The sequence below is a fragment of the Haliaeetus albicilla genome, chromosome 10, assembly GCF_947461875.1.
Source record: "Haliaeetus albicilla chromosome 10, bHalAlb1.1, whole genome shotgun sequence".
Taxonomy (NCBI): Eukaryota; Metazoa; Chordata; class Aves; order Accipitriformes; family Accipitridae; genus Haliaeetus; species Haliaeetus albicilla.
Genome location: NC_091492.1, coordinates 13495292 through 13509349, shown reverse-complemented (window position 1 = coordinate 13509349; position 14058 = coordinate 13495292). Strand labels below are relative to the sequence as shown.

At 38.2% G+C, this 14058-nt stretch overlaps 1 protein-coding gene across 13 annotated transcripts in view; it reads left to right on the top strand.

Annotated features, from left to right (window-relative positions):
- ZNF536 (zinc finger protein 536) overlaps positions 1-14058 on the top strand; it is a 357464-nt gene that overhangs the window by 201290 nt on the left and 142116 nt on the right. The gene's annotated exons all lie outside the window — the stretch shown is intronic.

The following is a 14058-nucleotide window of genomic DNA, read 5'->3' as shown; positions in this document are numbered from 1 at the left end:
ATATTTAAAACGTTCGATGGCTAGCAACTTCTGCACCATAGATGAAAAGCAAAGAAAGATCTGGACGCATACCATCTCCTATCTATACTTCTGCTTTAACTATGGTCTTATGATGCATATTTTTCAGGGAATATTTTCAATAATGCTTACTGGTGTAAAGCATTCTCAGCCAGAAGTCTTGCAAAGCATTATCAGAATAAAGATAAGTGTGTGGAGAATCACTATGTTTGGTTTCATTTATTGTAATAGCTGTGGTTAAAATGTAGATCATACTGCTGTTTTGGATTGCAGTCTTAATTCAAAAAATTGCAATCATCATAGGTGGATTATATCTGCATCTTTTCAAATAGACGACAAAATATATTTCTGTGCTGTTTTTCCCTAAAGAAAAATTGAAACATAAGAGGCAGGAGTTTCAAGTAGCATCACAACATTTAGTTGTCAAACTATGAATGGAAATTGCCATCATAGGGACTGTGTGTTTACTCTCATGCTTCAAAAAACCTGTGGTGAAAGTGTATCCAAGAAGAAAGGAATTTCTTAAAAAAAAAAAATCAAATAATATCTTAGTAGATGAGCAGTGATTCAACAGAACTAAAACAAATATTAATTGAAAAGAACAGAGGAGGAAGTATGTTGTTTGGTGAACAGCACTCACTGGAGCAGTACTGCATGTGACGGTCTATCCAGCAATTCTCTTCTGGAATGCAATTCCATTGATCCACAACACTCACCAGCGTCCTGTCTGGCATCTGAGTTGCCTTTCCTAAGTTGTATCTTCCCATCATTGTTTATTTTAAATACACAATGCTACTCTCCTGCAGTTTTATGATAAAACTTGGTATGATAGTAGTATAGAGTTGCTGACTGTTAAGCAGTGACAGGCTTTGGTTGTCTACCCCTTATTAAAATGTTTCAGTGTGTACCAGCAAGCTCCACTGCCCAGTAGCCAACAGGATCTTTTTTTTTTTTAAACAAATACATATGACCTTCATGACTGGGCACATATCTGTAGTGAGATATCACAGAATCTGTAACCAGAAGAGAACCAGTACTAGTAAAATTGTTGTAATTATTTCAATTTCATTTGAACAGTTTATACTGCCCTTCACCTTTTCTCAACCCCATACATTGCTTTGTTAGGTTGGCCAGTCCCACTGTAGACAGCTTTCAAATGTAATCGGTTGCAAGCCGGTTTGTTATGTACCAAATTCTGCGTGGCCCTGCCAGGCTATTGGAGTGGCTCCCACTAGTGCCATCCTGAAAAGGCATGGAAACATGTGTCTCCACAAATGCAGTAGCCTGCATTCTCGGAGTTTAAATTAGCCTGCTCACTGAGATGGTACTTATTGCATAGTGTCTCAATGTAAGCTCGTAATCGGACAAAATTAGAATCTTAAGATACTCAGACTTGCAGGGTAGGAGTTTGGGTCTAAACAATCTCTGCAGTTATCCTGATGTGTTTGTTCAGATTTTGTCAGATTCAGAGCTTTATTTTGTACATATAATTCATAGGCTGTTTTGTCAGAACAGAGCAAAGTGTTGAAAGTTTCCTATCTGTACAAAGTGTTTATCTGGTCTGTTAGTGTTTTCATCTCATACACTGCAGGTAATTTTACTACTGTTCAGAATAGTGAAAATTTGGTGAAAAGCTGGTCTTCCTCCATATGCTGTGGAATTATTCAAGATGTACTTGTGAAACTTCTGTCTCTTCCAAATGTGACTCATTTCTGTCATCCTGTGGCCCTAAGAAGATGCGTTTTAAATAAGTATGTCCACTTTGAAAGATATGTTATTGCTGAGTCGTTTTCTTAAAAGTCAGTGTTACTTTGTAAGGGCTAGGTTTCCCCTATCCTCCTTCCCTGTAAAGACCTTCTTTCCTGCATATCTTACCTTTCTGAGATAAGATTTCCTTCTGTCAGCATTTAATGTCATGTGAGCATCATCAAGCTGGTAATTTCAGGTTGGTGATGTTGTGTGATGGTTACAGAGTGGCCACTGGTATAGAATACACTGATCAGAAAGGGTGCAGAACATTGTAAAGCCATTCACAGTGATGGGAATCAAACATTCCACAGAGTGGAGACTAAAAGGTGCTTTGTTAGGAAGGCATTCAGTACCTGCTGCTGCTTTGGGATGTGTGGGGGAATGGGTAGATCTCTAGGAATCTCAAATAAGGAGGTTTTGCCACAGCATTACTTTTTCCTTGCTCTCTGCTCTAAGATTCAAGAAATTCTTTTAAACATTGTAGTGCAGAAGGCTAAGTGTACGAGTTGATTTTGTTTTTTTCCTTCTTATCCTCAGCTGCTTACTGCTAATAATTTCGTTTTACAGAAACTGAGCCTGTGAATTCATACTTAAGATAGTGCTATATGCTTTTGACTGTCTTCAAGAGGATCAGACAGTACAAAATGCACTTCATTGGTTCCAAGTATTTGTATGCGTTTGCAATAGTGTGTTACAAATCCAGTCCTGGGATCGAGTTCATTGCATCATTATCTACAGATTTTTGCAGCTAGATGTGTCTCCTGTACCTTACCATACACTTATTAATATGTGGGACCATCATTCAGATGATAGTCTGAATATTTCCAGAATGTTTTACAGTATTTCTGTTTTCCAAGATGGTTGATAGTTAAGTCTGGCCCTCACAGACATGGCAGAGGAGCTCATGAGAACATTTTGGCTGAATTTGTGATGACGTTTGTGAGGTAGAGGAGCAGTGGCTGCTGTGCTGGTAACAGAGACAGACTAATTCCAGGGCAAGGCAGCTTTCAAAATCAAGTGAGCATCATGTGACTGTATGTGTATAATTTAAAAGAAAAAGAAAAAAAGCTAGAACTTCAGCACAGCCTGTCTCTCCAGTATATAAGAAGTGAAGCAAATGAATACGGCCTTGAATACACTTTTTAATTTTTCAACACTGTATTTTGCCAACTTTAGTTCACTCTGTTGACTGTTCAGTGAGACCGTTTTTAAATTAAAAAGGAATACACGGTTGAATTATTTATTAAACAAAAGGTGCTTCCGTGCATGCAGACTACCTGGGTTTTGAATTTCTTTTACTGTTGGAGTTGGAAGAAAGTGCATTGCTAATAAGTTAAGAGATGGAACAATCCTCCTTTTTCTAAAATAAGTCTTCCTCTGTCTCTGAGGCAGACAGTAAGCTAACTTGTGTCTGTCCAGTCACAAAAAAATGCCCGATCTTCATTCGAATGTCTAATTTTGACCTTACTGTGAAGTTGTTTCCTCAGTTGGGTAGGCTCCACAGAGACAAAATGTTATTAAATTCTGGTAGAGAAATGTGCTTGCAAATAATTCAGTCTGGATTATCTCCTAATTTTATAGATGATCCTGATGGGTTAAAATATGTATTTGCTGGTGGATTAATGTGGAGGAACTGTAAAGAAGTGGAAGAAGGCTTGCAAAAACTTTATACCACCTTACCATCAGCCTGTATGTCCCCTGAGGTTACCAGTTCATCTTAGGGGGGTGATAAGTACTTTGTACAACTACCTTTGCTTTCCTCAGTCCCCATTAATTCCTCTGTGTTGGTGTTCCAGACTTGTGCACAGCCAGTGTTTCCTGTATTTTTGGAGGAATGTGGCTTCCGAGCGCCTGATCTTTCTTGTCTCCTTCCCCAGATGAAAACAACTCCTAGCTTCTGCTAGACTGTCTGGACTTCAAATCCCTGTGGCTGATGGTCACAGGGAAAGTGCTGTCAGGCTGGGAAACTCAGGCCTTCCATCAGGTTGGGAGCTGTGGTCTCCATAGCTTACTTAAAAATTAGAGGGCTGTTTTACCTGGTATTGGAAAAGGAATTAATTCACGGAATCTGAGGGAACATCTGTCCGAGAGGTTGATATTTCTCGTCACTGATGTGGGACTCGATAACTAGGTTTATAGTGATATAAGAAGTGTGATGCGCTGCAAAAGGCTGGCCATGGCAGCAAAGAGGCTTTAGAGGAAAGTTGATGAGACCTGCCAGGACTCTGAAGAACTCCCAGTCACACTGATGTGTGGGAGGGTGGTTGCGAGCCTGTAGCTTTCCTGTGGAAGGAAAGCAGTGAGCAGTAGCAAGTGGCTGGGCACACCCTGGCTTTGATAGCTACAGATGGAGACCTAAAAGATTGCAGGGCCACAGTCCAACACCAGCACATGTAAAATAAGGCTCAGGATTTAGATAACTCTGTTCCAGCATACTGACGTGCATGGCCACAATCCAACTCCAACACATGCAAAATTAGTTTCAGGATCATTCCAGCATACTGAAGCCTATGCCTAAACCAGTTATTGCCACAAGCTCAGCTAAATCAGAGAAGACCATTCAAAATAGTATTTTTTCTCTTTTTACCAGGATAGTTCAGATGAAAAATTTTGTGTTTTCGTAGTAGAAAAAGGAAACTGGATTATTGATATATCAGCTCCATAGGCAGCATTTAATATTTTTATAGCCCACAAATAGCATGTTATTCTATTGGTGTACTTTAAGGCTGTTTTACAAAACATGGATACAGGTTGACCCAGTTATGTACTTTTTGAGATACATCATTAGTATAAAAAAATTAATTCCCCCATCCATATAATATCATGTTTAAAGTCATCATGGTCTTAGTATGCCCACAATACACTGGTAAACCAATGAGGAAAAAAAAATACCGAACAGTTAAAGGATCCCTTCTCAAGATTGGAAGTAATGAATTTAATCAATATTTTTCTGTTATAGCAAAACTCATGTAATTAACATATTTTATTTATAGAAAAAGAGTGCTAGTAAAATAGATTCAGCAGTTCAGAGTTGCTCGTAAGTATTTCTTCAAGTACAGCTCATTTTTTGCGAAATGGGGAAAGAAGTTAGAAATTATACTGAAGTGGCATGTACCAAAGAAGTTAAATGGAAGAAAAATTATTTACAGAGGTATTTCTATTAGCTCAAAGCAGTCACTTAGTTTGAAGGCAGCACTGGAAAGTGAGAAGTAAGAAAATACAGATACTGGAAAAGTCTATACTATCATAGTCTGTCCGAATGTTGTAACACACACTGTGACATTACTCACTTTTTGGAGACTCTGTCAGCACCTCTGTAATCAGCAATATGTAAGTGGATTGACAGTCTTTAATTCTCTCTTATTTTGTTGAGGGGGAAATTAGTAATTTAGCTACCTGTGGAGTTGTTTTTATGTGACTGATTCTATTGTTGCTTTCTTTCTTATTGTCATCTACAGAAAGATGTTCCTGTGACATTTTAAATAATTTACATTTTTCTTTATTAGAATGAATTTTTATAAAATCTGGTGACCTGCTGCCGGCACCTCCTATGCTGATTTTGCCACCCTGTGATAAGATAATAATAATGAAAAGGGTTTTTCTTAATCAATAGTATGCAAAAACTTCTCCAATGATACCTGGTGCCCTGAGAGCTACTTATCATGTAGGCAAGTCTGTGGTTCTGACTTGAAAAAATTATTTGTTTGGTTTTTGGATTTCTTTAAGCCCAGCAACTCAGGGTGAAACTTGGCTAGTGTAGTTATTAAATATTTTCATACAAGTACTCAAAAGATTTTAAGAGATATTAATGGATTTCGAGAACTATGTGGAGTTGGGTGTTAATTTGTGCCTTTTAAAATCTCACAGACTCTGCATTGTTGGGCATATGGGAAGAACCTAGAGAAAATAGGTTCAATACCACTCTCTTCCACCCAGATTCACTGTCTTTCCTACAGTTTACTGACACCGTCTTGGATTTTCTTCATAGTGTAGCCTCTACACTGTACCAAATGATTCTCTTTGTCCCACATGTAGTTTAGGAACAAGATAGAGGTCATAATGAAGTGTGCCTTACCTGTTTGGTTTATAGGTATGTAGAGATGCTAACATGTGGAAGAAACAGGGTAAGTATGGAAGCAAGAAGGCGGCAATATATTCATTCACAGAAGTCCAGTTAATGGTTATTTTAGTTGATTAGCTAGCAACTTCATTTTCTCCCTCATGAAATTGCCTCCACAGATCCTTACTTCTGGAGCTTAATCAGCAGTAGCAATCCATCCCAGGAGTGGGAGATCAGGAGTACTTAATTAAAGAGGGACTGTAGGCAACTCTCCCAAATTGGATATCTGATCTAGCCTTGGCATCAGGAGAGCAATGCTAGGTAAAAGTGTTTATCAAGCTCCATGTAGCCACTCTGCAAATCTCAGAGATGGGAATATGATGCAGACAGCCTGTAGAAGCTGCTATAACCTGAGTAGTATGGGCTTTAAGGCCATCTGGTACCTGAACACCTGCCTACAAATAACACATACAAATCCAAAAGATGGTCCAGTTGGATAGCTTCTCTGCTTAGATTCCCCACTGGAATTTTCTCCAAAAGCAGTAAACAATCTTTCCACAAATGAAGTGTGGAAAGACCATGTCCTCTCTGGTCAGTAATCAAGTGCCCATTTCAAATTTAGGTGACAGGATCAAAGCTAAAACATGGAAGTCAAGGGTTTGGGTAAGAAAACTAGTGAGACAGGCTTTCATGAGAATCACAGACCACTGCTGGCATGAACATTTGGTAAAAATCCAGAATATTCTAAGCTGGTTTTAAGAAAAGGAGGAGAAAACCATAGAAAGTATGTCATATGGAAGGTTTGGGAGCTAACATTGCTATCAGAAGTATAAATGAACAGCAGAGTAAATTTTGAGGATAGATGACAAAGAACATTGGCAAAATACCAAGGAAAGATCCATGAGTACATATTTAAGCCCAGCATTGCTCATCCAAAGAGAAGTATCTGCTTTGCTTGTGAAGATACATGTTCTGGACAGAGAAGTACAATAAGGTGTTCTGGCAGCTCAGATGTGCACTTCTGAAGAAAGCAAGAACAAGCAGAAGCTCATCACGGAGGGTAACTAGCATTACATTCAAGAGAGCAAACAGACCTATTGTTCTGATAAATGACAAAGTACATCCTCTTCTGAAGTATCCACTTTTCCTGTGGAAAGATTGTACAAGTCTAGTGGAATTTCATGAACCTCATCTGGCAACCTCAGTGGTTTGGGATCTGAAGTGCTTTGATCTATACAGTCAAATTAAGGAAGTGGGATTTCAAAGCCATGGGTTTGGAGTAGCAGAACTGAAAAGCAAGTGAAGGAGTTGGATGGTGGAAGAGTCTTGTATGTGAAGAGCTTAGGAAAGAAGACAGCAAACAAAATTTTGAAACAAACCAGCAAAAATGGTATTAGAGGGAACAATGTAGTGATCTGAGGTCATTTTGCTGCAAGCGTAGCTCTCATTAGGTAGCTGGAGGTTCCAGGATCTAGTGTGATACCATAGAAGTGAAGACCATTTAACCAAAGATGAGCACTCTCATGGCCATGCTCTGTGTATTTCCAATGTTTGTTGACTTCACTGAAGGACTGTGCACAGGTCTGACTGCATAAATTGCAAGTTACACCTTTTAATTATACCATTTGTGCATGTGTGTGTGTTTTTAGAATGGCCTTAAAAGTCATGAGCACTGGAAGAGGATGAAGAAGTTTGATATGCCTGCATGTGCATATATTAAAAAAAATTCTTCAGCACTCTTTTCAGTTTCATTTTGATTCAATTTTATCAAAACTAATATTTCAATAATATGCTAAGGTCCTGATTCAAATCTAAGTGTTGAAGTTTCATTGAATTCAATAGGGCTGGAGAGGTATACAGTAGTGAGACTAAAGTTTTAAGCTTACTTTCTTATGCTGAGCTAAGAATATGTGTGATGGTTTGCAGTGTAATGATATTTCACTGTAATCTTCTTGGGGCATGGACCACATTCTGTTGATTTTGTACAACTGAACTCAGTATCGCTGATTAATAAAACAATAAATACAGAAAATGAACTATTTTGTGTTTTATTAACAGCATGCATTTCATATAGTATTTCATTTTAAATAAGTATAAAATCATACCCTCAAATGGTAAGATGTAATTGCTGATCATGTATCTCTTTGTTCCAGACACTTTTATAAAAGTGTATGTATTATGTATGATGCGACCTTCAAATGTCATGAATGCGTTGTGCAATAAACTGTCAATATTTGTGGCTATAAGGTACTAGATGACTTTTACAATAATTGGAACAGCTTTATTAAAAGCTTGGATCACTCAGCTGGTTAAAGAGAAAGACACAGGCCAATGTTTATCTGGGAGTTCCCTTCTGTGAACTGTTAAATGAAAGATACTGTAACGTGCTTAAGATGTCTTCTTTCTTTAAAAAAAAGATACAGTTAAAAAGGTCTCATGCAAAAAATATTCTCTTAGAAAAATCATTTGTTTTTCAGTATGCTTAATTTTCAGTCCAAACTGAGTTCTGTAAGTTAATGGCAAGTAAACAACCCTGTTTTTTAAGTACTACATCTGATTTTCTGTGTGTTTTGGTCAAACAATTCTTTAAACAAATCAGGCAGCTAAAATGATGTACTCAGAAACCGTGTTTGAACTTTGATTATCTTAAAAGGTTTTAAAGTTTTAGAACAGTTTGAGAAGTAAGACTGCTGAGAACTCCAAAACAAAAACTCTGCAGGGAATTTGATTAAAATGAAAAAAAGAGGATAAGAAACATTTTGTGATAAACAAAAGCTTAATTTTGGTTATGTGTCTATTGATGCCTCTTTGTTCTGTATATACAGCCTGTTGCATGTTTCTCAGAATGCGTACCACAGTGAAAAGCATTAAGATATAACCAACAATTGCATACATGCAGTGTTGTCATGCAAGGTGTTTTGCACCCATGGGGTGTGAAAACCACCAATCGAGTGTGTCGTGCAGGTACAGGCTTAAGGTGTGCGTGCTGCCCCCAAGTCACCAGCCTACCAGTTACTAAGAAATTGCTTAGAATATTTTAGCTCCTTTTCTCTTGTGCTTGAAATAATGCCTAGATAGCTCCCCTGTAGCTCGAGATATTGGCTATGACTACCGTTTGCCCACTTCTCAATGTTGCAAGTCTTACCTCATGTAAATGGTTATGGGCATTTTACTTCAGTTTGATTTAGATTGTATTTTAAATTTAAATCTGCTAATGCACTAATCGGTATCGGGGCAGTTTGTGCCTTTTGTTTGCCTGTGTGGTTCAGAGGGCTAAGTGGGAAGTCTGATGTTAGAAGCAGTATCTTTTTATTTACCAGTGGAACCTTTGGTATAATCTTTATTTCTAATAATACAATATGAATGCTGCTTTCTCACTAGTAGGCCTCCTTTCCAATTCTCTTCTAAAATAGCTCTCTGTTTAAACAAATTCTCTGCCAATCCATATTAATGCCTAACAGTTTAAGATTCCCATATATGGTCATTATAAAACCTAAATCCTTGATGAAACAATAGAGACAGCGAGTTGTTCCTGACCTAAGACATTAGTAACTCTTTCCGGAGGCCCAAAATATAACTGTAATATTTAGTAATATTAGACTCTTTCATTTGAAGCCATGAACTTCACTAGCAAAAAAGTGTAGTGACATCTGCTAATAGGATTCTAATTTCAAATTACAAGCACTGGGCCAGATTCTGTTCTCATTTACATCAAAGCATGCTAATTGAAGCTACTTCAGGTAGCTAGAAAAATATGGCTAATTATATCCCTAATTATATTCCTGTTTTCCACTATTTTCAGTATTATTAAAGCTTTCTCTAAGGAATAGGCAAGAAAGGTAAAGCATGTTTTCCCAGAAACTTTGTGTATCCTATACTGCTTCCCAGGGAATTAGGTGGTTGAGTCCAGGCATGCTTGCATAAAGGTGGTAGCAGTGACAGGATTAACACACTGAATGTCTTCTGACTTCCTTCTTGACATTAGATTCAGGATATAATTTTTCCTGCCACAAAATCGGCTAATTTGGGTGGTTTATAGGTCATAAAAAAATAATAATTCTGTGGTCACTACTACTTCTTGTTGCACCATGTTTCATTAACTTTCACAAGCAGTTCTAAAGAACTACAAATATTTTGAATTTCAGAAATACGTGAAAACCTGGGATTATGTGCAGCTTTAAAGGCTTCTGGCCACATTTTCAAAGGATTCTTTAGTGTCTGAAAAATGTGCAAGAGCAAACACATACTTGTAAGTGTGATTACCTATTTTGTGAGTTGGTTACCTTTTCAATGTGATTGCCTGGTTTTGGCTAATTTGGCAATCCTCGGGTCGACAAATTCCAACTGACTTCATTGATAATTTAGTCTGCATGAGGACTGTAATTTAGCTCCTTTGAACATGAAAACACTTCTTTGTGAATCCCTGCACTTTCACGTACATGCAGCATATAAATACTCTGGTAAAATTTATGGGGCATATATGTAGATGCTCCTTTGAAACTTTGGCTGCTAACATGACTGAAGTCAGTGCTGCTACCTAACCAACTGAAAACAGGTTTCTTTTTACAGAAGCAATCAGTCCTTTTCTAATCCCATTTGTAGACTCATCCCAGACAGGTAGACCAGTCGTACAGAACATATATGTACATTTCAAATAATTCTTTTTCTTTTGCTCTTCAAATGACTGGCTAGAGGGCTTCTGCTTTGAGTACACAGATTCACTATCCACCTAAGTTTGTCTTCTCTTTTCTAGAAATATCCACTGAAGTTGTCATTGTGTCTGTAGCATCTCTACCCATGTGCTGAGGGCACTGCCAGCCGTGGCAGTGGCTCATTTCTGGGTAGACCATTTCTGATACCTAGTAAGATACCTGCTGTAAAAAAGGATTCACTGGTGTGCTTCTCACTTTCTTTTAACCTGCTACAGTAAAAGTGCTGCTGGCTGAAAACTGTTTATTGGGATTATCTGGCGCTCTGGAAATTTCCTTTCCGGGTACTGTGGGGATGTGAAAGCAGCCTGCAGCACTACATGGATCAGCTCCATGCTAGGCGAGGAGTGGTGGCTTTTTGCCCCTCCTCTCCTGCGAAGTGGGCATCTGTCTGAAGAAGGGCTAGCCTTCAAATACTGATCTTATGGTTTGCTTAATTTTAATTTCAGTCTGTGCAGCAAATAGATTTGCTCACGTTTTGGCCAAATTGGCTCTTTAGTTATGTGGCTAATCGCCACCTTCTCATATGGATGTTAAAGTGAACTTTCTTTCCTTGCATTTGTCCCACGAGAACATGCCCACAGTCAATTATTAAGTGTAGCTGAGGCATGGTGCACAAGATGTCCCTGTCATACCACCCCAGAAGCTGCTTCCTGGCTGAATTCCTCTGTGTCCTGTGCCATGGAGCAGTATCGCCCACCCAGCAGGTACAGCAGGCGTAGCAGCTGGAGGTCTCATAGTTGTTGTGTTCTCCTTATACTGACACAAAGACCGGTTTCATATATAGAACTGAATGTTGCTTTCTGCACTTCTGTCCATGACTTTTGCTGTGAACAGATGATTTCAAAGTCAAAGGAAAGCTCAGGGAAAGTTAAGTTCAGAGACAAGGCTCAGAAGCCTTACATCTAGCTTGTACATCTATACAATATTTTATACTCTGTTCTGTTGTTTCCTGCACTCCAATCAGGAAAGGTAGGGATGGGCAGGAAGACATTCAGGACGTAGACATGCCTATAATGGAAGCAGATAGTAAAAAAAGCAGTCTAATCTCACGTGCATCGAGTGCACATCATGTAGACCACATAACTCGGTGAACCACAATGGCTGTAAGATAAGTAACTGTTCTCTTTTCTTCCTGATGTTTTATCCTCGGAATTGAGCAGCCCAACAACAGTAGCTCAAATCCCGAGTAAATCATAAATTAAATTAATTTGCTGGGGCTAATCCTAGTTCAGCTTTGTAAAACATTACTACAGTTTTGCACAATTTAACAGAACTGGGAATTTCTACTTAGGAAGGAGGACTCAATAGCAGGAGAAATGGGACGCCAGAGGTGTAGAATACACGATTATTGGTAGAGCTGAAGATTTTTCATTCCCCACATACACTGTTGTTGGCATAGTCTGTATTCACCAGTTTGCGTCTTAAGTTTTTCCTTGCTGATGTCTCCTTTTTTTGTGTCACTTCCCCCCCACACACAGACCTTTCACTTTCCATAGATTGCTTTAAGAGACTTGGTATAAGAAAACCTTGGTAACAGAGTCAGTGACACTTAAATGCATTTTAAAGTTAAGCACATTTTAAACTTAAGTGCCTTGACAAATAGGTATGATTTCCCCAAATGGGGCCCTAGTAAGAAGTTGGGGTGGCATTTGATGGGGAGCGTCGGCAGCCTTGAACATATCTTTTCATTGTTTGAAATAAAAGAACTTAGATGTAAAGCTGCTCATTCAGGTAGCGATGGCCTCCAGCGCTTCGGTGGGCTTTGTAGGCAGAGGAATTCAAAAGAAAACCCCTCAGCCCAGCTTTAAAGTCTTAGGAATGCTTTCAGTGTGGGAAGAAAAATTCTTCAAGGTAAGGCCCCTGTTGGAGCAAAGCCTTTGGAGCTATCTACTGTATGTCTACTTAAATCTAAAAGAAAACTCTTCAGACCACCCACATCTTTCTTTGCTTCATTGTTGTTTTCAGTTTGCTTTTTCAGAGGGATTAGTGCTAGAGTAAACTCCATCGTCTCGCTGCCTTGAAAAAATTCAATTTTGTGTAAAGTGAAAATTAGACTCTTAAATCTGCAAAGCGAGCTGTTTATCTTACAAATTTATTCTTTTTTATTGGGCCACACATATTCTAGATAGAAAGATAAAAGGCAAATGGATAACAGGCCATCATTTAGAGTGACATATAGCAAAACATAACTAGTAGACTTATTCGGTAAATTCCTCCTGAGTGACTTGTTAGCGTTATCTATATATTTATCTATAATGCTCATATAGTATTTATTGAAAACCAAAATAAAATCCTGCAGTTTATCATCATGCATTCTGTATTTTGCACTTCAGAAAAATCTTTTTGCACTCAGGAATTCATTTTTCCCGAAGCAGCTTAAGACATGATTATATACAAGTTTTGAGGAGAAAAAAAAGGGGAAAATCTAAACTCTTTAGGGAGATTGGAGTTATAGACTAGCGCCTATATATGTTTTCCTGGACTCCTAAAGACAAACTCCTGCAGTATGTTACTTTACATACTTGTGAATAATTCAAAATGACAGTTACTAGCTTTCTAAGTTAAATATTGTGCTTTTACTCTGCAGTCTAAGAACAATCAGAAAATGTTAAACAAGAATGTGATGTGAAAACTATCAGATTTTGCTTTTTGAAAAATAGCAATAGCTTGATTACATACATGACTAAGATAAGCATTTATATATATATAATTTTTAATCACTCTGTCATCCCCTTCTTTCAGCTTAAAGTGAAATAGTTTAGAGGGACCATTTTATAATAAATAATGAAATGCCTGTTAGTGTTACCTTTTCCAGAAATGTGGTATTTGGGTCTCTGCTACTGCGTGAATAGTTTTTATTATAGCCAAATGTTTAAGTCTTTCTTATGTCCCATCACTTCCATTTAAAAGGCAACGCTGTGTAAACTGCACTATGTTTCCTGACAGTTTTAGTTACATATCAAATGGGTAAAGACAGAACATTTTTAGTCAGTAGTTTATGGTTGAAATAATCAAGAGTCTGCATACAGATTTTAACTATATGCTCCCCACCTCAATATGACCCGGGTAGCTCAGCTTTTGCATAGGGGTGTGATGATGTGTCCATGTGTATTGCACCTCTGTGGTGTGCCAGGAGCATAAATCTGGTTCAGAATTTCAACATTTGCCATGGTACTTTTTGGTGAAGTCATGGATTGATACATCTATGTGATATTACATGACCCTGTAAGTACAAGACGGTAGACGAGCCTTGTGTGGTTTGAATAATGACTTTTTTAAAATGCCCTACATTTTTGCAATTTTTATGTCAGTCTTTTGTAAGTTATTTTGTTCGTAGCCTGCTTGGATAATAGCAGCTTATTCAAGACAGCTGAGGATGACTGTTTCTTTATATCAGGAGAGAGAAGAGATGTCCTGGAATCTCACCCATTGCACTACGATGCAAAGAATAAGTGTAGCTATGAACACTGAAGGAGAAAACTCAGGAGCTGCGGGTGAGAGGGAGAAGGAATTCCCCCT